The sequence below is a fragment of the Triticum aestivum genome, chromosome 1B (genome assembly GCF_018294505.1).
Source record: "Triticum aestivum cultivar Chinese Spring chromosome 1B, IWGSC CS RefSeq v2.1, whole genome shotgun sequence".
In the NCBI taxonomy this organism is placed as follows: domain Eukaryota; kingdom Viridiplantae; phylum Streptophyta; class Magnoliopsida; order Poales; family Poaceae; genus Triticum; species Triticum aestivum.
Genome location: NC_057795.1, coordinates 306,454,667 through 306,478,518, shown reverse-complemented (window position 1 = coordinate 306,478,518; position 23,852 = coordinate 306,454,667).

Below are 23,852 nucleotides of genomic sequence, written 5' to 3'. Positions count from 1 at the left end.
CTCGATTACTTCTTATCCACCTATTATGTCTAACTGATCACAATTTAACTTTAGAAGTAGCAACGATTTGTGATTCCCTTCTCTCATGAAGATGCTACTTCTAATTAATATTTCTCATAATTGGTGGCACGTGTAGGTTATTTCAAAGTTAAGCATGCTACTCGTTTGTTATTCTATAAGAACTCGACTGTTACTGATGGCACTGAAGTTGACTGGGTTGACATCCAGAAGTTCCTACACTTTATTGATCGTCTTGAGGCCCTTGTGGGGCGTTTCAATGGTGGAAGGCCACGTGGGATATGTGTGCCACTGCTACACACGTTGAACAGGTCAACTGTGTCAAGAAACTTTTGGTACGAGTTGTTTTCTATTATATATGTTGTTCATAAACTCTTGATTGTACACAGTTTTACAGCTACGATCTTCTTGAAACAGAAACTGCCTAGTTATATTGTTCCTATACAGATTCCTGACCATGGTCAGGTCAGACTTGCGCTTGGTCACTACATGATGTTTCTGTCGACCTACTCCATTCCCCTTGGAGGTGAAAATATACTTATTCATGGGTGGTCTCAAATAATGAAGGCTCGTCCATCTTGGAGAATAGGACAGAAGGTTATGCTCAAGCTTTTCCATGGCTCTAAAGCGAATATCCTTCTTATTGACCACATTGCGAGATGAAGCCGCTTTCAAAAGGTTGCGGATGCACGGGGTGGCGCCTGGCCCTTGTCCTGGGGCTTGGTGGCCTCACCCTTGGTTAACTGTAGGCAAAGTAGCATTGTTCGAGGCGTGCTTTGTACGGTTGAACCTGTATAAGTACTCATACTGCTTTCAGCTTTGGTTGTTAAGTGCCCCTGCTGGTTTCAGTTAAGGTTGTTAAGTACTCCTGCTAATTTTATAGCCTGTCATGTTTCTTCAGTCCTATCTTCCTCCAGCCGCCAAAACCAAACCAGCACCAACGGGGCTACCTACTTCCGCCTCCCACGGCTGGCTGTGCCTCAGCGCACACATCACCGCCCCGCCGTCTCCTAAATCATGAATGCTGATGTCCGAGGCCTCGCCATTGTCCTTCGCGTGCTTTGGTGCACTCGCCGCAGTGCCGCCCTCTCGCGTTGTCAACATGGTCAACAAAAAAGAGGAATCAGGAGAGGACTGTACGTGGAGAGGATGACAGTAGGGGCCCACCATGTCCATGGCCATACGCAAGCAAGTTCCTCACTTTTTGTTATATACACTCCATTGTCGGTGTATAGAAAAAGAAAAAGCTTCCTCCTAGTGGTTTCCTGACATCTGGGACCCACGACATTGACATCGTATACAGTCAATAGACAAGAGAACATCACAAGATCGGCTGACACTTGGGACATACTTCTCAAGTAGTATTTTTTTTTGTTATTGTTGAGACGGAGCAGGTTTTCAACTTGGCTGTGGCCCGCCTAGCCCAGTCTTATATTTTACGTTCACCACATGACCGGCCCAGCGATTTTTTTCTTTGTGAAAATGAGCCCATTTTATTTTTTCTGAAGAATACCGAATCCAGGCCTACTTATTTTTCTACGCCCTGATGGACTGCAACTCTTTCAAGACGGCCTCAAATCTTGAAAGTAATATGAAATGGGCTGTAAATATAAAAAACAGACGACAAATAGGCAATTACTTTATAGTTTCTGAATTTTTTCACATTTTCAGATTCCAATTTCACTAGGCTTTAACCTAATTTAAATATATCTTCAAAGTACCTTAAATTTGGCTCGACATTTTGGTATTAAAAATAGTTTGGACCCCACCGAAATATGTGAAATTTCGTTTAAATTTTTAACCCTGGCTCTGGCCAACAAAAAAAATGGACTGCAATAAATTGCATAAGAAGCTACAATGAGCTGTAAATTACTAAAGAAATAGGGAATGGTCTGACTTGTGGGACTATTAAGTTGACGCATATGCAAGATCTTTTTACTTATTTTATACATCAACAGACGATTCTAGCAGACGTAACCGTTGGATGTCAATCCAACGGCCGTCACGCTTCTTCAATCTTTGATCTTCTTGCTCCAGCCGCCAAATCCAGCACCGGCGGGACCGCCTTCTTCTGCCTCCCGTGGCCGGCTGTGCTGCCGCGTGGGCCTCACGCCCCTACTACTCCCACCGTTGGCCAGGATATCCCTCTACTCACCCACATCCCTCCACTGTTGTGGATTCGCCGCCTCCGGGTCATTCCTTTCCTGGGTCATGCGCGTCATCCATCGCGCTGGTGTTCTCGGCACGGCGTGATCAACGTTGTCAACAAACGACAACATCGGAAGAAAGATGTACATGGAGAGGCTGACAGTTGGGACCCACATGGTCCATGGCCGCACGCAAGTAAGTACATCCTTATTACACCAAAAAGAATGAATCCTCCCGACAGCTGGGACCCACCAGCTATATCTCGGCACAAAAGGAAGTGCCTCCCTATTAAGCAAAAATAACGAGTGCTCGCCATGACAGCTGGGGCCCACCAGATTTGGAGGCTCACTTATGGCACTACTAAGTTGACGCGTACGAAGGACTTTGTCAAGTTAGTCAACAAACAATTCTATCACCAGTGACTGTTGGATTGTTAACATCCAACGGTCGTCCTACTTCTTCAACCTCTGATTTTCTTGCTCTAGCCGTCCAAACCACCACGTGCTCCTGCCTCCTGTGGCCTGCTGTGCTGCCGCAGAGGCCTCCCGCCCCCCTACTACTCCTGCAGCTGGCTAGGCCATCCCTCTACTCACCCACACCCCCTGTTATTCTGCGGTGACAGCAGCCTCACACCGCAGCTGAACCAGTCAACCCTCATACTACCCTCCGCATGTTCCCAGGCTCCACGTCGTTCCCTGCCTCACCGCCGTCCACCGCCTGGTGTTGTCCGAGCGGCATGGTCAACATGGTCAATGAACAACAGCCATCAGAAGAGGACTGTACGCGGTGAGGCTGACAGATGGACCCACCAGCTACATCTTCGCACACAAGGAAGTTCCTCCTTATCCTCCCTGATAGTCGGGACCCACCCAGTCGAAGCGTACGTAGCGTTGTCATTCTAGTCGCAAACATGCACGCACATACTGGTCCATCGGTCTTTCTACCATGATGAACCATGGCCCAGTAAGGAGCGGTAGCTGTTCAGGCAGTCCATCTATATCGTGTACACGTACGTACGTACGTACATACATACCGGTGGGGTCACAAATGCCTACTCACACATACGTACGACCAGGGCTCGTGTACATGGAGAGGCAGCGGAGGGCAGCAACGGCCTCCTGTTCATCGGCAGCCAACCGACTGGGTTGGAACAGAGAAACTGCGTCATGTTCATCGGGAGGCAACGGAATGCGTCCTATTCATCGGGAGCCTGAAAGTGCATTATATCCACTAGAGGGGGGTGAATAGGCGATTTTTATAAATTCTTCACTGAGGAAATTCGAAGTGAGGAATTTACTAAGCGACGACACACTAGCAGTGGAATAAGTACTCAGGTATAAGCATAACAGAGTAATAGCATAGTCATCATGATGAAATGAAAACAAGCATAGAGTACATGTAGCGTGAAAACAGGATAAGTAGGCTGAAGGCAAACTGATTGAAGAAATAGGGTTGAGGAAATAGAGAAAGTCTTCAGTCCAAGTCTTCAAACAGTAATGATCAGGTTCATCAACACATGAATGAGGAAATGAAAGAGTTGAGGAAATAGAACTAGTAGCTTGGTGAAGACGATGATTTGGTAGACCAGTTCCAATTGCTGTGACAGTTGTACATCTGGTTGGAGCGGTTGGGTATTTAAACCTGAGGACACACAGTCCCGGACACACAGTCCTCACTGTATTCTCCTTGAGCTAAAGTCACACAAACCTCGCCCAATCACTCGTGGTAAGTCTTCCAGTGACTTCCAAACCTTCACAGACTTGGTCACTCGATGATCCACAATTACCTCTTAGAAGCTCTAGACCGTGACGCCTAACCGTCTGGAGGATGCACATCCCTCAAAGGCAACAAGCATCGGTTCCACACAGGAACAATCTCTTCAGTGATGCTCAATCACTTTGGGTTGTAGGTGTTTGGGTTTTGGGTTTTCCTCACTTGATGATTTTCGCTCAAAGACCTCAGAGGATGGGATGCTCTCAATGACAAGTGTAAGTTTCTCTCAGAGCAGCCAACCAGCTGGTTGAGGGGGCGGCTATTTATAGCCTAGGGAGCAGCCCAACATGATAAGACATAAATGCCTTTCAATGATATGACTGTTAAGTGGGTAGGATATTTTGGATAGCTGGCGCATAGCACAGCAACGGTCGGAAATTTGAGCTATCAAATTCCTCAGGGCTATCATGTTCCGCACTATTTAGGCAATCCGCACTGGCGAATTCCTAACTCCTCAGTCAGAACAAATTCCTCAGAGACCAGAAGATCTTCATCTCTGTCACTGAAGAAATTGACCGAACTGTATGAGATTTCCAATGGCTTCACTCGAAGGATTGGGTAGGTGTCGGATTTGAATTGTGCATCACTTGGAAAGTGTTTCCTTGGTATTACCTCGACGCCCTTTAACAGTACGGTGTTTCCTATGACTCAAGAAAGAGAAAATGAAACTACGAAAACAAAAGTCTTGACGCTTAATAGTCCCCGCATGAACATCCAATTCTTCAAGGTCACACCAATTTCTTCACTTTCAAAGTCTTCAGGAGAACCAAAGTCTTTAGGTGATGACATACATTTTTAGGGGTCGACTTTCATCGTAAATATCAAACTCCTCATCAACTTATAGAGCTTGTGTACACTCACAAACATATTAGTCATGTAACCTATAGGTCTTCAATACACCAAAATCACTAAGGGGCACTAGATGCACTTACAATCTCCCCCTTTTTGGTGATTGATGACAAATAGGTTAAGTTTTCAACAGGGATAATAATATGAAGTGCAAATTCTAATATTGAGGAATTTGATTACAAGATATAGAAGAACTCCCCCTGAAGATGTGCATATTTGAAGAATTTGCTTTGGATAGCAAATGCACATTGTAGAGTAATGTCATGGAGGTCTCCCCCTATATCTTGTAATTCATACACGCATTTGACATATAATATGAAGAATTTGAAATGCATGATGAAATATGGTGTTTGACTTAATTCAGCATGCGTGCATTAAGGTACTTGAGGAAATAAGCATGAAGAAATCAGTCAAAAGTATCAGAGCACCATAGGACTTAAGTTTACAACTCATCGGATCAAACACTTCAGAAGAGCAAGAGTTGTAACTTAACAAAAAATGCCCATATAATAGACCCGCTTGAAGACTAACTCAAATTTCTCCCCCTTTGTCATCGTATGACCAAAAGGGACGAAAAATGAGGACTAAAGCCCTCGAAGAATATCATCATGATGTCGATGGAGGAGCGCCAGCATTATTGGGGTCGTCCGTTGGCATAGGGCCTACCACGGTGTCGTCCAAATCTTCAGCTTCATCTGTCTCGCGCGATGAAGAATATGAACTGGCGACCAACTAAGGAGCTTTGACCTTCTTGAATTTCTTCGAAGGTGGCTGAGACCAGTCAAAGTCCTATTGGAAGTCCATTTCCTTGAGTTCTTTAGCAGAGTATAGATGTGAAACAATAGCCCAGGTGTGGTTGAAGATTTGATGCAAATAATGGTGATTCTTCTTCACAGTGTTTTGAGTGACTATCATGTTTTCAAGAATTGCACCAAACTGACGCTTGATCCACTTGTGATTTCGATCAACTTTCTGGTGAAGATTGAGGAGAAGCTCATGATCAGTCAACATACGGAGTAGTGGCTTGAGGATTTTTCTTTGAAGCTTTGGCGGTAGAATCTTGTGTTGTAGAGTCATCGTTGGTAGAATATGAGGCAGCCTTGCGAAACTGACCAACCAATGGACGAGTGCCTTCATCAATAACAGCTGATTTGCCCTTTTCATTAGCTAAGGAAATAGTCCTTTTGAGGACTTCAATAGGCGGCAAATAGCTGAGATGATTTTGAAAGTCAGCCTTGTAATGAATTGAAGACCTTGATCTGATGAATTTCATGATCCAGGGACCATAAGGCTTCAACTCAAAAGGTGACACAGCAGCATTGCCAAAGTCCTCATGAAGAAATTGTGGTAGTTGATAGGAATACCATGCATGATATTGAAAAGCAGATTCTTCATGATGCCAACAACCTCTTCTTCATCTGAGTTGTGGCCCTTGATTGGACTGAGGGTTTTGATCAATATGCGATACACTGTCCTTGGTACATACAACAATTCCTTCACAAGGAATGTGGTTCTTGGAGCTTGGCCAGCCTTCAAAGGCCTCATCAGAACTTGCATCGAGTGATTTGAAAGTTCAGGTTCCTCATACAGTAGCAGTGCACCTTGAGTGGGAGGACTGACTGGGACGGCATGAAGCAATTCAGAGGCCGAAGCTTTGTAGTGAGTATTTTTGGTCATCCAGTCAAGCACCCATGAATTCACATCTTGCACATTTCCAGTGAGGTGCAGAGTTGCATAGAATTGAAGAATGAGTTCTTCATTCCAATCACAGATGTTAGTGCAGAAATTTAGCAGTCCAGCATCATGAAGAACACTGAAGATAGGTTGGAAGCAAGGAAGTGATTCCATATCCACATGAGGAATTTTCCCATGATCATAAGCCTTGTCCTTGTCAAATAGGATTGTAGAATAGAAGTTCATCTGGCTAGTTGTCCAAAAGCGCTTGTGTCGAAGTCTTGCAGAGTCATATGGATTGAAATCCGCGAAGAAATGATGCTCAGCAAAGAAATCATCACTTTGAATTTTTGCTTCTTGGAATGAGGATTTTGTTGTTTGGGCAGAAGATTTATAGCTAAAATCTTCACAGCCTCTTGATGCACAACTTCTAGAGCCATAGACAAAGGAATTTCAGTGGCAGATTCATCAGCAACAGTCTTAGCCTCCAATTCTTCAGCATTAGTAGTTGGATCTTCTTCAGGAATAGAATGAAGAGAAGCTTGACGTCTTTCAGAGCCCGTATGAATTTCTTTGGTCAACACAGGGGACTGAGGAATTTGCTATAGAGGAGTGGTCAATGGTAAATTGGGATGATGTCTTTCCCAAAAATCATCATGCACAACAAGTGTAGTAGACCTAATGTCCACATCCTCATCTTCTTCATCAATTTCTTCAACGCCTGCCTCTTCAGCTGTGAACTGAGGCATGGGCGATGATTCCAACATAGGTGAAGGGATTGTATCCACTTCAATTTCTTCATCCAACTGCTCTGAAGTAGCAGCAGAGGGATTTTCTTCATCACTGTCATCAGGGATGACATATTCCTCACCAAAGGGAACAATCTCCTTTGATGGCATGCTTGAGAGAGGAACAACATCGATGGGGTTTGCAAATGAACTTGTCAAAGTCTTCACTTTCTTGGGAGCTAAATATTTTTAGGTTGTAAATTCTTTCTTTTCTTCATTGTTGCCCTCTCCGCAGCCTTAGTCTTCTTCGCTTCTAATGCATAAGAAAGGTTGATGCTTTTCATATGTGATGACTTTGCAGGAGGAGCAGATGAAAGTGGCTCGATTTCTTCAGGCACAACTGATGTAGTTGCCCTGGCAGGTTCAGATTCTTCAGGCACAGTAGCAGATTCTTCAGCTAGGCTGGGTTGTTCTTCAGGCATGATGTTAGAGGTCGCCATGGCAGTTTCATCAGGAGCTGGAATTTCTTTGGCAGCCCTGGTACTTTCAGTTTCTTCAACAGCCTGATTTTCATCAGTTGTGCGAGCATTTTCTTCAGTAGGCTGAGCAAATGCTTTAGCCTGGGGAGTTTCTTGTTGTAATGCAGCAGCAACATTGTTCTTGAAACCCTTCGCCAATCTGACAAATCTGACTTTGGCGCCTAGCCAATCTGCACGATATGTGTCAAATTCATCACTTCGGGCTTTGATCTAAGTTTGTAGAGTCACAAGTTCTTCAGGAGACATGTTCACAACACGCTTCTTCAAAAAATGCTCCTTCTTGAACTGAGCTTTCTTCACTTGCTTGGCCTTATCAAATATCCATTTTTCTTCAGTAATGAAGGCAGTCAACGTACGAATTTCACTAGGCGAGAGATTGAAATCAGGCAAAGGTGTGTTGGGGTCCTTGTGCCATAGATCAATGAAATCTAGGATCTTCTTCGGATCCAGTAAGAGTGGCACATCACTACCTTTGGCACTAGCAGCCCTTTGTTGGCGGTCTCTGATGATCTCAGCGAGTTCTTCATCATCAGCCTCATCGTCGCTTGACGGAACTTGAAAGGCAACCTGCTCCTTTTGAGGACTTGGCCTTGTGCCACGTCCAGCAGCAGCCTTTTCATTCAGCAAAGTTGGAGTTGTTGAGGACTGAGGCGGAGCTGAGGAACTTGCAGAGGCTCATGAAGGAATTGTGATTCCAGTTGTTCGTTGGCACGTGGCAAGATGCACACGTGTTGAGGACTTTGCAGGTGCAGTTGAGGATTTTGCAACCGAGGGAGCTGGAGTTGCACTTGAAGATGTCGCTTGAGGAATAAGCCATGAGGGCTTTGAAGAGCTAGGCCGTGAGGGGATTGTAGTTGAGGAACTAGGCTTTACAGTTGTTTCTTGGAGCATGGCCTTCTTGGGCTTGCTAGCAGAGGCCTCAGCAGCAGCAGCAGTAGAATCTTTATTGAATTTCTTCAATGCTTCTTCTGCTACTTTGGCCAACTTACACTACAAAAAAAATACACTTCCATGATGATACGTGTTTGTCACAGTACGTCGCGTTTTTTGTCATGCATGTACATCCATGACAAATTTATGATAGAATCAAGATAGTCATACCTGTGCTGTCGTAGAAGTGTTCCATGACATTACCAAAATTATCATCACGGAAGTGTCCACTTCCATGATGATAAATCGCGCGTCACATAAGTGCTTTCATCAAGGGTGACTGACACGTGGCATCCACCGTAACGGAACACCGTTAAGCTATCGGGTCGGGTTTTGGATCCGATAACCCGTTAACAGCCCCGACCAATGAGGATTTTCCACATGTAAAATCATCATTGGCGGGAGGAGACACGTGTCAGGTCAGCGTTGGCACAGGTGCCACTCATCCAATGGGCGAGACGCGCCTATGATATGCTGACACGTGGACTGGCCCATCAGGTTTAAATGGGCCGGCCCAACTAAAGGCCCACAAGATTTTGTGGACCATAATGGGCCGGCCCAGCTAAAGTCCCACAAGATTTTGCGGGTCATAATGGGCCGGCCCAGGTAAAGGCCCACAAGATTTTTGTGTGCCATAATGGGCCGGCCCAGGTAAAGGCCCACAAGATTCTTACGGATCATAATGGGCCGGCCCAGCTAAAGGCCCACGAGATTTCGCCGACATTAATGGGCCGACCTAGCTGTAGGCCGACAAGATTTTGAGGACCCTAGTAGGCGGGCCCATTAACTGGCTGCCATGTTTTGGGCCAAATGCCAGCCCATATTTGATCCGGTCAATTAATGGCCTGCCACATTCCGGGCCTAATAGTGGCCCATATGAGATCCAGCCCGTTAAAAGCCTACCACATTCTGGGACAAATTACGGCCCAGATTAGGTCCGTCCCTTTAAGAGGCTTTGAGCTCAATTTCGGCCCATATCAGATTCGGCCCATCAACTGGACACTATGCTTTTGGGCCCACTTGCCTAAGGCCCACTTAGTAATTCGGCCTGATATTAGTTTTGGCCTGTTAAGGGCCCGTTTAACATTTCGGCCCTATATTAATTTCGGCCTATTAAAAGCCTGTCATATAGTTGGGCCTAACTACAGCCCGGTTTGCATCCGGCCTGCTCGCAGCCGATATCTGATTGGGCCAAACAAGGACCGAGACAATTTTGGCCTATTAAACGCCCGTGATTTGATTCGCACAATCATGGGCCGGGGTTCATTTTGGGCTGCTGCCGGCCCGTTAGCTGTTCAGCACGTTTGAGGCCCAACCTACATCGTGATTGCATGACGGCCCGATTATGTACCGTAATTTTACGGTTTGGCCGGTTTACTGTGAAGACAGGATATATATACAGTAAAATAACTGCAACATCGTGAATAAGAAAAAACCTAGACTATACAATAAAGAAATTACAGCATATTACATCCACTGGGCATCAAAGTTCGCCACTATGATAATAAAGCACAAGCAGACAGCAGATTACATACACTGGGCATCAAAGATCGCCACCAGTGCAAATAAACATGCCGACAAAATAATATACAAAACCGACAGCACTTCAATAGAGTTCAAGAAAGGTTAGCCCTGCTGGGGAGCTGCAGCGCAAGCAGCTGAGCAAGATGATGAGACTGTGCTTGTTCAACACTTATATCTTCCTCACTCTGAAAGATAAACAAGCAGACATATGACATGTTTTGCACATAAAAGTATCAGTGCTGACAATTCATCACATTTCTTACTGACGAATAAAGTGACACAATTTAAAATTGCATTAACACAATATGGTATTGTTCAGGTCAAGACATGACAGGAAATGACATTGTGAAGGAGTTGGCAGCTTCACGACACCACTGGATTACAGATCAAGAACTCATAAGTACCAATGGTTAGTGTGTTGCCAATTTATCCCATTTCAGATTGGCAAATAAAGAGACGGTTTAAATAATAGTAGAATGATATGACGTTGTTCATAGTTAAGACATTGCAGAATATGACATTGTGCTGTAGTGGGTAGGTTCACCACACCACTGGATTACGGATGAAGAACAGAAGCATACATGCAGTGCAAAAGATGATCACTTGCTCTGTATAGTTTGATTTACATGGTATGAAGAAGGAACTTGGTTGTACAACTGAAAACTTAAATTGAGAAAGGACAAACTATTGTTTATGAACTACATAATAAACTTTAAACATGCAATTTGATGCAAACACCAAAAATAAACAGCTGTTGCAGTCATGCCTAACCAAATATATACAACAAAGTTTGAAGGCTTGAGATGGACAAACTTACATTATTGGTGAAGACAGGCTCTATAAAGGCCTTGTCCATGCTGATGGGGAGGGGGGCAATTCAAGAAGTTTACCACAGAATCTTCTTCATAAGCATTGCCTTTATTCTACATTTTGTTAAGAGTAAATATAGATGTGATAATATATGAAAAAATGGAGAATATTTAAGATAAGATGAAGAGTGATGCTATATAACCAAGTAACTATAAATGTAAGTGCAGCGATACAGGCAAAAGGTACAGCCAAGAGCAATGCACATCTAAACTTCTTCAGTACCAACCTTATGGTAAGAGTAAATATAGATCTGATGTGTAGAAAATTGAGGGCAAAGGAAAATAAGCTGCAGAGTGATGGTACATGAACAACTACCTATCATTATAAGTACACTAATAAAGGACAACATGTACTTACAAGAATAATACAGAGCTAAAAAAACATTGGCATTGGATATATTCTACACTAATTTAACCATTCATACAGATCAGATAATTTGGAGCGAACAATTGATAAGCAAGCTATCATGCATACTGTTGTCACATAATGAACCAGGTATGTATGCAAGTACAGTGATACAGGACAACAGGTACTAACAAGAGCAAAGCAGCGGGCAACATATTTGCGATATCCTGTCGTTATTTTCAAACCGGAATTCTTCTTCAAGCAGATTTCCTGCAAAAAAGATCCGTAAGGCACATGCGGAAAAGTAGAAGTTCAAATTGTCATGTGATTTCATAGACAGTACCTCATCCTAGGAACGATACCAGTGCATAACAAGGTTTTTCCATTCAATGCCTTCTAAATTTAGCAATGGAGACTTCACCGGAAATTCGTTTATAGACTTGCCATCAAAGTGTGATTTCCTCAGGTAACACCGATACTGCTGCAATGCTTCCTTGAAAAGCACAAGCAAGCTTTGCCCGTCATGACTATCCAGATTGACCCTTGCCTAGTTACAACAATGTAATGTAAATCATTGATGTGTTCAATCAGCAGAAAACAGGAAAATAATAACCATGAATAATAGCACTTACACGTAATTTGGACAGGAAGATGTGAAAATGGTGTTTGTCTTCACAGTAATCCTCCCATGATGGGAATATATGCACGTAGTCCCTAACAACATTGAAAGCATTGCATTTTAAACTGGGAATAAATGGAATGGGGTTCCAATCTACAGGAATTGGTCGTCTCTGCTGTTGGGATAGGTCTTCGGCCGGTGGACTTGCTGTACTTTTTGCTGGAGTTGGATTTTTCTATGGTGCAACTGGTGCTATGGCAAATGAAATCGGTATACCTTTTGCTGGAGTGCAGGTCCTGTGTGGTGGGGCTAGTGGTGTGGCCAGTGAAGTATGTGTACAGTCTGCTGGAGTCGGACCTACATTTTGTGTCACTGGTTGTATAGCCAATATTCTCCGGCACCACCACGTTTTTCAAGGACTTTGCTGGTGCTCCTTCAGGTTCGGTAATCACCCTCTTCCTTTTTGATGTCTGATGCACAAGAACAACATTTGAGTGGAAAAACATGGTATGATGACAGATGGAATATGTATTGATAATGGATGGGCACGGCATCTCGACATATATGATGAGTAAACTAAGGAGATGGCGGTGCAACAAAGTAGAAGAAATGCAAGACAACATATGCAAGATACCCACAATCAATAAAACATTGCCAAATTAGAACAGGCACCTTGATGGGTGAACAGGACAGGCCATCTGCCTTTGACTCCTCGAGGTTAGAATAGTCATTAGGATCGTATTCTGAACAAGAATCAACAGGTGGGGAGCGTATGAGTTTCATTGCATCTAGAATGGCACTCAATGCCTTGGTGCCAATTTTGTAAGTCATTGAAGTGTTTAGCTTCAAGAGTGGACTGCTGCTAGTGCGACACAAAGCAGCTACACAGATCATAGTGTAGATATCACGGGAAAACCTTAAGCATCAGAGTAAAATCAGCAAAGTGGAACTTGCTGGAATATATGTGCTAGTATTGCCAGTACGGCTAGAAAGGCTTCGGATACCAGCTCTCTTCAAGTGAAGGTGCGGTACTGTTAATATCGGTGTAACTCTCAAAGGCGACACAGCTCCCCGCATTTCCTTACTATTCTTATAGGATTCAAGTGGGCAGGCCACTACAAATCCTATTCCTATGTTTACAAGATCCTACGAATCAAAGAGGCTCAAAGTGTCCATCATAACCGACCGTATAGACCTCTACACTGCAAATGTCCCTGCTCATCTTCAGTACAGGGAACATACTGTACTACTATCATACTCCCTCCGTTCCAAAATATAAGTATTGGTAGAGATTTCCACTATGGATCACATACAGATGTATCCAGATACATTTTAGAGTGTAGATTCACTCATTTTGCTCCACATGTAGTCCATGGTGGAATCTATACAAAGACTTGTATTTAGGAATGGAGAGAGTACATATCAAAGAAAAAACGGAAGAGGAACATGGTAAACAAGAGCAAGCAGATTTTGGATAATAAAATGTTGGTTGCACAGTGCCCACACATGATGAACCAAAGTGCATTAAGAATGAAACTCCCAGCTGTCTCTCGACCATTTCAGGCGGTTGGATGAAGATCCTACATATCCTAACCTTTCTTCTTCCTCGTCTCTGATTCTTCCCATACAGAACACCGCACGGGCCGCCGGCCGGACCACCGGCCCCCACCGCCTGTGTTCCTCCGCCACCCCCACCCCCACCCCGCCCCAACCCCCACCCACATTGAGTTTTCTTCATTCGGCGAGGCCCCACAACCACCCGAGCCCCTTCGATCGCACCGGCGAACTCCGGCGAGCTCTGAAAAATCGACTGACCCAATTTTGAAATTCAGTCTACTATGATTTAACTAGTGTGGAATATAAAAGGGGAAAACCATAAGCATTGGGAGTATAGTGTTGAGCGTGCCATGGCGGATTTGAAGGTGCAAACCGGACAAAGGCAACTTCGCAACCAAGACAAGAAATCAGAGTAAAGGAGTGGCGATCTATTTTCTTGTTGCGATAAATAAGTTGAGCAGATACGAAAGAGTACCACCTCTGGTGCGGCGCCATGTACGCATCTGCTGAGAATTTGACGATGCTGCGGTAGCGATGGCTGTCGGCGGCGTGGAAGTAGATCTAGGAGGGTAGACGGTGGCGGCGGGGCGCGGTGGATGAGACGGTCATAGGAGCGGCGCCGGCAAGGTGGACGGCGGCGGGGATGAAGTGAGAGGACGGGATGCAAGGATCCCGGTCCTAAGGCATGGATGAGAGAGGTTGATCTCTTGTAATGGACGGCGGTGTCGGTGTATCAGCTCCGGCATGGTGGAGGAGGATGGAGGTGGATGGGGTGCCGGATGGCAGCGGACGGAGGAGGGTGGGGTGGGGAGGGTGTTTTGGCGCCCACGGAGTACGAATGGGGAAAAGGGAGGTAGAGAGGAAGGGGGAACCATGTATTCAGGGCGCGCTTGTCTCAAATGCGAGGAAATTTACAAACTTAGCCCCCATTTCAAATTTCTACTACATCACAGCAACATTAGTCGGTTGGGGATAGGACGGTAATCTCGCATACACCGAATATTTGCTGACAAGAGTTTGTTTTTGGCGCCCACCGTGTATGAATATGAATCAGGGAGGGAGTCGATTTCGGCCGAGGACACACTGTGTTTTGGCGCCCATCATGTATGAATCCGGGTGAGAGGCGGTTACGTCACGTTTGGGTGAAATTACAAACCTAACCCTATCAAAACCTATAGAAATCCAGCAGATAGGCTTTGCGTGGCAGGGATAGGCAGTAGTAATTTCCATCTCGCAGATTTTGGTTTCGGGCGGTTACTGCGACTTTCCCCACTTCGTTCAAATTTTGCAGAGTGCACGTTTACCATGCCAACTCAATTCGAATCCCATTTGTTTTCTATTTTTTTCGGGCGGGATCCATTTTCAATTGGAATTACATTCTATATACATCATTTTTTATATATACTTTCAAAAGCACAACAAAGAATTCTGCTCCTTTATATGTATAATATGATTTACAAATACAATGATCTCGAAATCTTAAGGTTGAATTCGAAAAAATTTAACCAAATTATGTTCTACTAAAATGTATGGATCAGTAATATCTACATATTAAATAACATAGATGTGCGTGAATTCATATGAGTATGCATGTTTGATAGATCAATTTTGGTTCGAGTATGGATTACATGTATCATCATCTCGAATTCAAATATTTGAATCCCTTTTTTGTTTACTCCTTTCACGCCCATCTCTCTCTCATGCATGCTCCTTCAGGTAGCTATCACTCTCTTTTCTCCAGCTCGCCCGAACGCTCACTTCATGTTTCTCCTATCCTCGCAAACATGGTCTCTCGACGTCTCCCTTGAGAAGTGTCACACTCTCCCTATCATTATACATTACACGGTTTTCATTATCTCTCACGTCTCTACTGTTCTCTGGTATCACTCGGTACCTAAGCTTTCTTTTTCACCGCCACACACACAGTCTCCACTCGTCTTTCACTTTGTCTTTCTCTCTATGGGGATTCTCTCACACACCCTATATGTCTCTACATATGACTCGTACCACTAAGATTACTCTCTCTCTCTCTCTCTCTCTTGTAGACACAACATTTGTTGCGGTCTCCTTTTTGTCTCCATCCCCGATTGACATTATTCATTTGTTTACCAATCAGACAACCCCGACTACCGTCTCCTCCCTCTCTCTCTCTCTCTCTCAGAGACACACACACACACAACTCCTGCTTCCACTCCCCTTCCCGACTACCGTCTCTCTCTCTCTCACCCACACAAAACTCTCGCTTTCGCACCTCGACTCGTATTTCTCTCACAAACATTTATCGACTAGCTAGCCTCTAGATAGGTTTATACACCCGCACAGTCGTGCTGCCACCATCGCATACATGTCTCTCTCCCGCTCCTTGTATCTATGTAGCTTTTTATTCCCTTCTTGAGACACGCCCTCTTGATCATGCACACACTCTATCACCTCATTTTAAGCTGGTACCTATCGCACACACACTCCTTGTGTCTTTGTCACACATGCACTCCGTCCTCCTCCACTCTCCCTCTCTCTCACACACACATGGGCTTTTTGCAACAACTAGCAAGATGCCCATGCATTGCACGGAACATCAAGATGCATTTGTATGAGTAGTTTATCTTGTGGGGGAAAAGGATGAACGAGGGAAGGCCTTATTTGCAAATGTGGAGAGGGGTGTGGGTATCTTTTTGCAAAATTGCCATAGTTTCCTGCCTATCCGTCAGATATAGATCGGACGGCCTATATTGCATGATGGCAGGCACACGATCATCACCGACAATGCTTTTTATAAGAGTTGGGATAAAAAATAGAGTTGGTGATGATGGTGGGCCTGCCATCCTGCAATGTAGGTCGTCCGATTTATATCTGACGGATAGGAAGGAAAATATGGCAATTTACCCGCACTCTTCACCACATTTGCAGATAAGGCCTTCCCTCGTTCATCCTTTTCTCCCACAAGATCTTGATGTTCCATGCAACGCACGGGCATCTTGCTAGTAAGAGTAGAAATTAGACATATACCACTTCTTGAATCTTGAAACCAACAACATTCCTCCCTTATCTCATCAAAACCGCCAAAGGAATATATTTTGAGTGAAACATAACATATTTTTAGTGATATACGTATTTCAAAACTAGACTTTTTTTCTATCAAATCGGTGAATATGTATTAATCTACTTTGATCGTGTGGCAACGCATTGGCACATTGCTAGTAGTTATTATAATTTTTTGGACACCAGACAAACGGTGGAGTACATATACGAAGAGAAGAGGCGCACGCACGCAGTCGGCCTCTCGCTGTCTCGCACACATGAGTGTTACGTAAAGGCGACGTTAACAAATAAACCCTAAAACCCTAGGTGCACGATTGCTGCATTCGCGGGTACCGGGTACGTGGTGGAGCACCTTTGTAGGAATAGTCAGCTCGCGTGATAATTTGATCCATAGGAGTTGATGGTCGGGACCACAGGTGAACGACTTGGAGTGCGGTGGCTCGCCAGTTGCCACAGATCGAGTAGCCACGTTTAAAATATCGTTTTTAGCGGGGTTAAGAGTTCCGATTTTCAATGGCACGTTATAAGTAGTAAGTAGTTTTTAGAACGATTGGTATGGAGCGAAAATGGAATTCATAGTACTACATACCTCCTTGGCGTATGGATGTATGGGTTTATGTTGCGATATGTTGAACCTGGTAGTTCTAGGGCAAATACTATGGTTAGATTTAGATGCTGGTTTTCAGTAATGAAAATCGGAAGGGGAAACCCTTCTTTGATTAAAAAAACTACTACCTCCATTCTGGTTTACTAGTCCCCATCGTACTTTGGGTCAAAGTTTGTCCATGAATTTTACTTGTAAAATGTGAATGGAAAACGAGATTTTGTTATACCCAAACAAAAAAGGACTGGAGGGAGTGATTGCTCTGACACGGACGCGACCTCTCATAGCGCAGGCATTGAACCGGCGCGCCGGCCAAGAGGGCCGCACTCGCTGCAGGCCCGGCTGAGCACGCCTCCTCGCCGCGTGCAACCAGCTTAAGACTGCCCCGCCTGCCTTCATTGAATCCGCGCGTGTGCCGGCAACACGTCCTTCCGCGAGCCGGCAGGCATTTTAGAACACAAAAAATGACTAAAATATAATTAATTTACGCATGGTCTTGACTTGTTGTGCTCGCACTGGTAGCAGGAACTAGTAGAGGTTTTTCTTTATTTATAACTCTCCTCACATTTTTTTGGCTTTGAAGTGAATCATGGTTGTGGACATTATGTATGAATGTGCAGATATCTGTGAACATGAGTTTGATGTGGAAGTTGAACTTGGAATGTCGGGCTTGCGCGTGAACTATACCATGTCCAATGCTTCGTCTGTTATTGTTTGGAAAGTAATTGTTGTTATTACATGACCCGAAAAAAACATTTTGTGCCACATCAGTAGATGCACGGACATCACAACAGGCATGCTGACTGGATAAACATTTGAACCTAGCTATTATGAAGGAAATTTTGTATTGACAACAGTTTTAGATAGCAGGAGACGCCTAGCCTGCTCTGCCTCTGCTAGCTTATTTCTGGCTTCTTCCATCTCTTCTTTGGCTTGGGTGAAGAGAGCATCTGATTGCTCTTTTCGCTTCTTCAGGAACTCAGCTACATTCTCAAGGGCTGCTGCACGCTTTCTTTCAGCCTTTACTAATGCCACGAGGACACGAACAGCTGACGACTCCACCTGGCTTGTGTGTAATCCAGCATCATCTGGGAATTTGCACCTTGTGTCTAATCCAGCATCATTAGGGAACTGGCACCTTGTGTGTAATCCAGCCTCATTTTGGAAACATGATCTCGAGGTTGACCATACTTCCCTCCTCGCAGGAACTGCATCCTGACATGAAGTTACTTCTTTTTTAGATCAATACTCAGAGCAACCTAGATCCATTTAGTAGAAGCCAGATAAACAGAACTCGGAGAAGTGAATTCAAAAGGAAAAAAATATAAAAACAGACTACAAGGTGAGAACACCCACTTCCTACATCAAGCTAAAAACGAAAGCATTAGGACGATTAAGACTCTTCATATTACACATCGAAGAACACCACGCTTAAGAGAAACAGAAACTACAACATATACACATTGAAGAACACGAGGCTAAACGAAAGTAATTGACTGGGTGTTACTTACCAAAGCTTGTTTTACAGGTTCGGTGCAGCTCCTCTTTAACTTTACACGCTCCTTGAAGATGTCCCGAATATCCCGTGTTTGGTCTTCATTGCTCCTCTGCATGTTCGCACTCGTGGTTTTAAAATCTCAACATGGCAAGAAAAATATACTACTAGTAATACTCGCGCATCTTGTGGGCAACATTAAAGCACTCGTCTGCCATGTTAGAGCATCTCCAACAGAATCGCAACGTGTGGCACTTTAAAAAAGCGTTTACAGTGTTGAGATCGAGAAGTAGATACTAGAGAGTAGAGGATAGTTCTTAGCATAGATAGATAAAAAAAGATAATTCAACTACTCCTCGTCGTCCGACTCCTCCTCGGTGATGTCCTCCTCCGACGTCTGACTGTAGGCGTGAAGATACCGATCGTTGTCGGATTCCCAGGGCGACGCTGCTCCTAGCCTCATGTTGAATTGAGCGTCCGCTTTTCGCCTACGCTTGTCCTTGCGATAGGAGGCTCGCTCCACCCTCCTCTTATCCCTCTCCACCCTCCTTTGCGCATAGAACTCGCGCTCGTTGATGATGTCCTGCGGGAAGTGTTGGCGCCACAGCACCATGGCTTCCTCGTCCATCTCGGTGATGCCGAGATGATGCTCCCGCCTCTGGTTGTCGCGACGATCCTCGTCGGTGCTAAGCCGTGGCAGAGGCGCGAGCTCCTGCGCCCGCTCCCGCGTCGGCACGTTGGGGAAGTTCAATGTTCTATGAGGCCACCGGAGGCACCACGCCACCGCGTCGTACGCGCGGGCGGCCTTGTTGGCGGTGTGGAAATTGCTGAGGCCGAGGCGCATCCCGCGGAACCGGATCTCGGCAGAGAAGCTGCCGGAGGGGCGCACGCGGACGCCGCGGTATCCCCAAGTTTCCCGGCGACGGGGCGGCATGGTGGCGCAGCGGTGGCGAGGCGAAAAAGAGCGGGGAGAGAGAGGTGGCGAGGCACAGAGCGGGGAGAGAGCGGTGGCAAGGCACAGAGCGGTGGGAGGGCGTTGGATTTTATAAAGCGCGCCGGACGCCGTGCGCCAAAACTAGCGCACGCCCGGCCGCTTTTTCCCACACACGCGCGATCCTTTCCCGACGTCTCTGCTATCTCTACTCTCTTCTCTACTGTTATATTTATTTAATATTTAATATTTATCTCTACTTCCTTTACTGTCTACTTTTTTTTCTCTATACTTTTTTTTCTTGCAATATAGGCCGTCCAATTTATATCTGACGGATAGGAAGGAAACAAATGGGAATTTTGCAAAAAGATACCCATACCCCTCTCCAGATTTGAAAATAAGGCCTTCCCTCATTCATCCTTTTCTTCCACAAGATAAACTACTCATACAAATGCATCTTGATGTGTGCAATGCATGGGCATCTTGCTAGTTCTAAAAACCTTTCCATCATTTGCCACACTACTGGTTGCAGATGAAAAACCTACCCAAGCACAGCGCGATACAGGAGCGACGCACAATTACAAGCTGATATTCTGTTGGACAATGGAGGCTATAACCAATTACTTTTACGGGAACAATAGCACCCTGGAAATTTGAAGGGTTGGTATGAACAAAATTGGAACTGCACATGTACTGCTAAGTGATTCAATACACACATTACCAATCGAGGAGGAGAACGATGGTCGCGGCGGCCTCTGTGAGTCATGGTCGGCAACGGGAGTCAGTTCATTGTCCACGACGGTGGTACTTCTGCGCTTGGCGTCGGCTTCCGGGAAGCAGATCCGAGACCGTGGAAGACGATGCCGGGGAAGAGGCTCCGTGTACGACGACGACGGTGGACCGGCTCCAGTGCGGCGTACGAGGTCGTCGATGAGGCAGATGCGCTGCGGTGGACGAGTGCGCCGATGTAAAGGGGAGGAGCACGAAGGCTGCGGTGCCGTGGAGAAGTCTATTTTGCGGTGGGGATAGAAAATGGGGAGTATTCAGGTGTACTACTCTGGGTGCCGGGGTGGGGTTGGCTGGGTAGGGTGAACCTGAAGTTACGAAAACAGCCCCCTACCAAGCGTCATCCGTAGGCCTGTTCCGAAGGCTATGATGGTAACTTCCCACTGCTCGAATCAGGGTCGCGGGAGATTTTCCCGCCGACCTCAAAATTTTGTGACACTGGACTCCCCGTGTGGCGTGTTGAGTGATTCGGCTAAGCAACTAGCGAGTAGTAGTAGTAAACTCTGCATATTAGGTTTGACCGAAGTCAAACTTCCTAAAGTTTGACCAAGTTTATAGAAAAATATAAACATTTACCATAACAAATATGTATGATGTGAAAGTACATTCAATAATGAATCTAATGGTATTTATTTGTTATTGTATATGTTAATATTTTTTGTTATAAGCTTTCTGAGAGTTTACAAAACTTGACTTTGACCAATGCTAATACGCGGACTTAAATAAAAACGGAGGGAGTACACATTTGTTTTCTTAGTTTGTAGTGAACTAATCATTTGTTGAAATTGTGAAATAAATATATTAGGCTATTGACTTCGAATGTAATGGTCTATACAATTCAATAGTTACAATCATTGTCGAATCCCAAGATGTATACAAGGTCTATAGTACTTCACAACATGCTCAAACTCACATAATCCCAGTCAAATGAGAATCTAAATGCATTTCATAGTTATTACTTTGTAGGATGCAACAAAAACAACCATAACCCTACATCAGCCATTATAGAAGCAACATTTTGACATATCCCAATGTGTGAATGAAACGTGAAGAGAGAGCTTTTGAAGATGGAGCAGATAGGGCGGGAAATATTGTATGTATGTGGACGAGAGAGTAGGAGACAAACCTAACGAGACAGAGAGAGAGATAGAGAGAGAAAGAGAGAGGAAGAAGTTAGGTCTGTGAGAAAGATGGAGACATGTAATATACGTGAGATGCGTGTGCATCCGGATTCTGTATACATGGAAGGAGAAGGGACAACATGTTTGATGAGAGAGCTGGAAAAACATGGACGAGAGGGGAAGGATCTTGTGGGTTGAGGGATTGACAATTTTGTGCGGCGGAGAGAGGGATTGGTAATTTTGTGCAAGAGAGACAGAGATGGTGGGGGAGGAGTCAGTCAGCCGTCGTCACATCACCCTGCTTCCAAATGTCCCCGCATTCTCTAGCGCGGTGTTATCTCTGTCTTCGATCTGCTCGATGCCCTCTTTGAAGATTGAGGTGTTGTGCATGTTGGGGTGCAAAGAAGCACAAGCGAGAGTGGTCGCCGTATAACCTTGGATGGGGGATGGGGATGAATTGTGTGCTCGGGGGAGTGTGTGCGTGTGTTGTGCTGTGTGTGTGTGTGTGTCAGATATTGAGAGAAAACAAACCTAAGGAGAGAAATGGGTATTCACGAAGAGATTGTGCGGGCCTTGAGGTGGGCAGGGGTCGGGTGAGGGTGTCAAAATGTGCGCGTTGACGCATGCGTTGCATGCGACGTGCGAGGGACGGACGAACCGAGAGAGATGGTTGTTGTGTTACGGATGCTCCTCTCTCTCTCTGTCTCTCCCTCTGTCTCTCTCTCTCTCTCACACACACACACAAGTAAACTACAAGACCGTTCTCTCATGTATACAAAACGTATCGGCATCTGTCTATGTCTCACTCATGCATGATCATTTGCACATTCACACCTCTCTATGTCTGTATCACACGCACACCGTCTCCACATTGCCCTTCCGCCACAACACACATATGGACACATACACACGTTCTCTCTCAGTCACACACACAAAATAAGTATTAAAAAGAACTAGGGCGCACCTAAAACGTCCAAATCCAAATAAACACGAAATAGAGCAAAATTCAAATATATGGAAATATTGCAGCGTCAAGAACTTTCCCAGGAAAAAAAAGTTGAGTAATATTCGAGGATTGTTGTCACACACACAAAAAGGTTTGGTGGATGTCCTTCGAGCGCGACACGGTGACGCATCGTTCGATCGACCGCGCGGCCGTGGTTCACGCGCTTGCACAGGATTCCATATCGTGGCTGTGGTACTAACTTAAAAAAAACTAATAAAAGCGCTGCCTAAGTCTAATGTTTACGTGTACTAGTACGGTTTTCTTTTAAGTTTGACCAACCTTATATAAAACTAAAGTAAGCTCCCACACGCGCACTCATCAATATGCCGCCGCCGCCGTTGCGCATGCCAGCGCCCACCTGCTCCGGCCAACAATTTCTCACCCATCACCGCCGTGTCGCCGCCATCCCTGTGCCATGAAGCCGAAGGCTCGCCTGCTCATGTCGTCTGCAGTCCCTCCTCGCCATGCCGCCGCGCTGCCAAGCACGCGAGCAGCTGGTTGAGCCGCGTCTATGCACGCAGCATACAAAGAGGAGGACGAGCGCGTGCTCTAGCACGCCGGCAAGGAGGAACTAGCGTGTCATTGTTGTCTCTGCCCGCGCGAAGGAGGTGCGCATGGTGGCTGTCACGACGGAAGCCGGTCGCGCACGCGTCGAGACCGCAAACCGGGTGCGGACGCGGAATCTACCTTCGAGACCTTGAATGCCACGTGGATCCTGCAATCTGAAGGAGCAATTTGGGTCAGTCGACTCATGTGAGCCATTTGATGCAACATGGATGGCTAGAAGGGCTTCATCCACCTCTTCTGCCATCTTCTTCCTTCGCTCCGTCGAACTTCTTTCACAAATCGACTGACCCAAATTATACTACTAGTATGAACGTATTAAGTATAGTAGGAACACGAAGATACAAGCAGTAGTACCAACTGCAAGAAGAACAGTAGTAAGACATAGTACTAGTACTACTGTACGTACTAAAGAGTTCAAATAACGAGAAAAAACATAAACATAGTTTTGCTGGGGCCTCAGCACAACACACCCTTGAAAATAAACTAAGCAACTAGTCCGCTTGACACTGCAGTATAACCAGCATGAGCGACGGCACTGCCACCTACTCGGAGTCCGAGTCCACGTCCTCGACTTCGTCCTCGTCCCTCTTCCTCTTCCTCTTCGCCGACGCTTCTTTGCTTGAACCGGACACTGGGCTCTGCTTCTTCATCCAACCCTTGTAGATATTTAAACAAAGGTAGGCATCCATTGCTGCGTACAGGATGTGATCTTCATCTAATGTCTTCGAC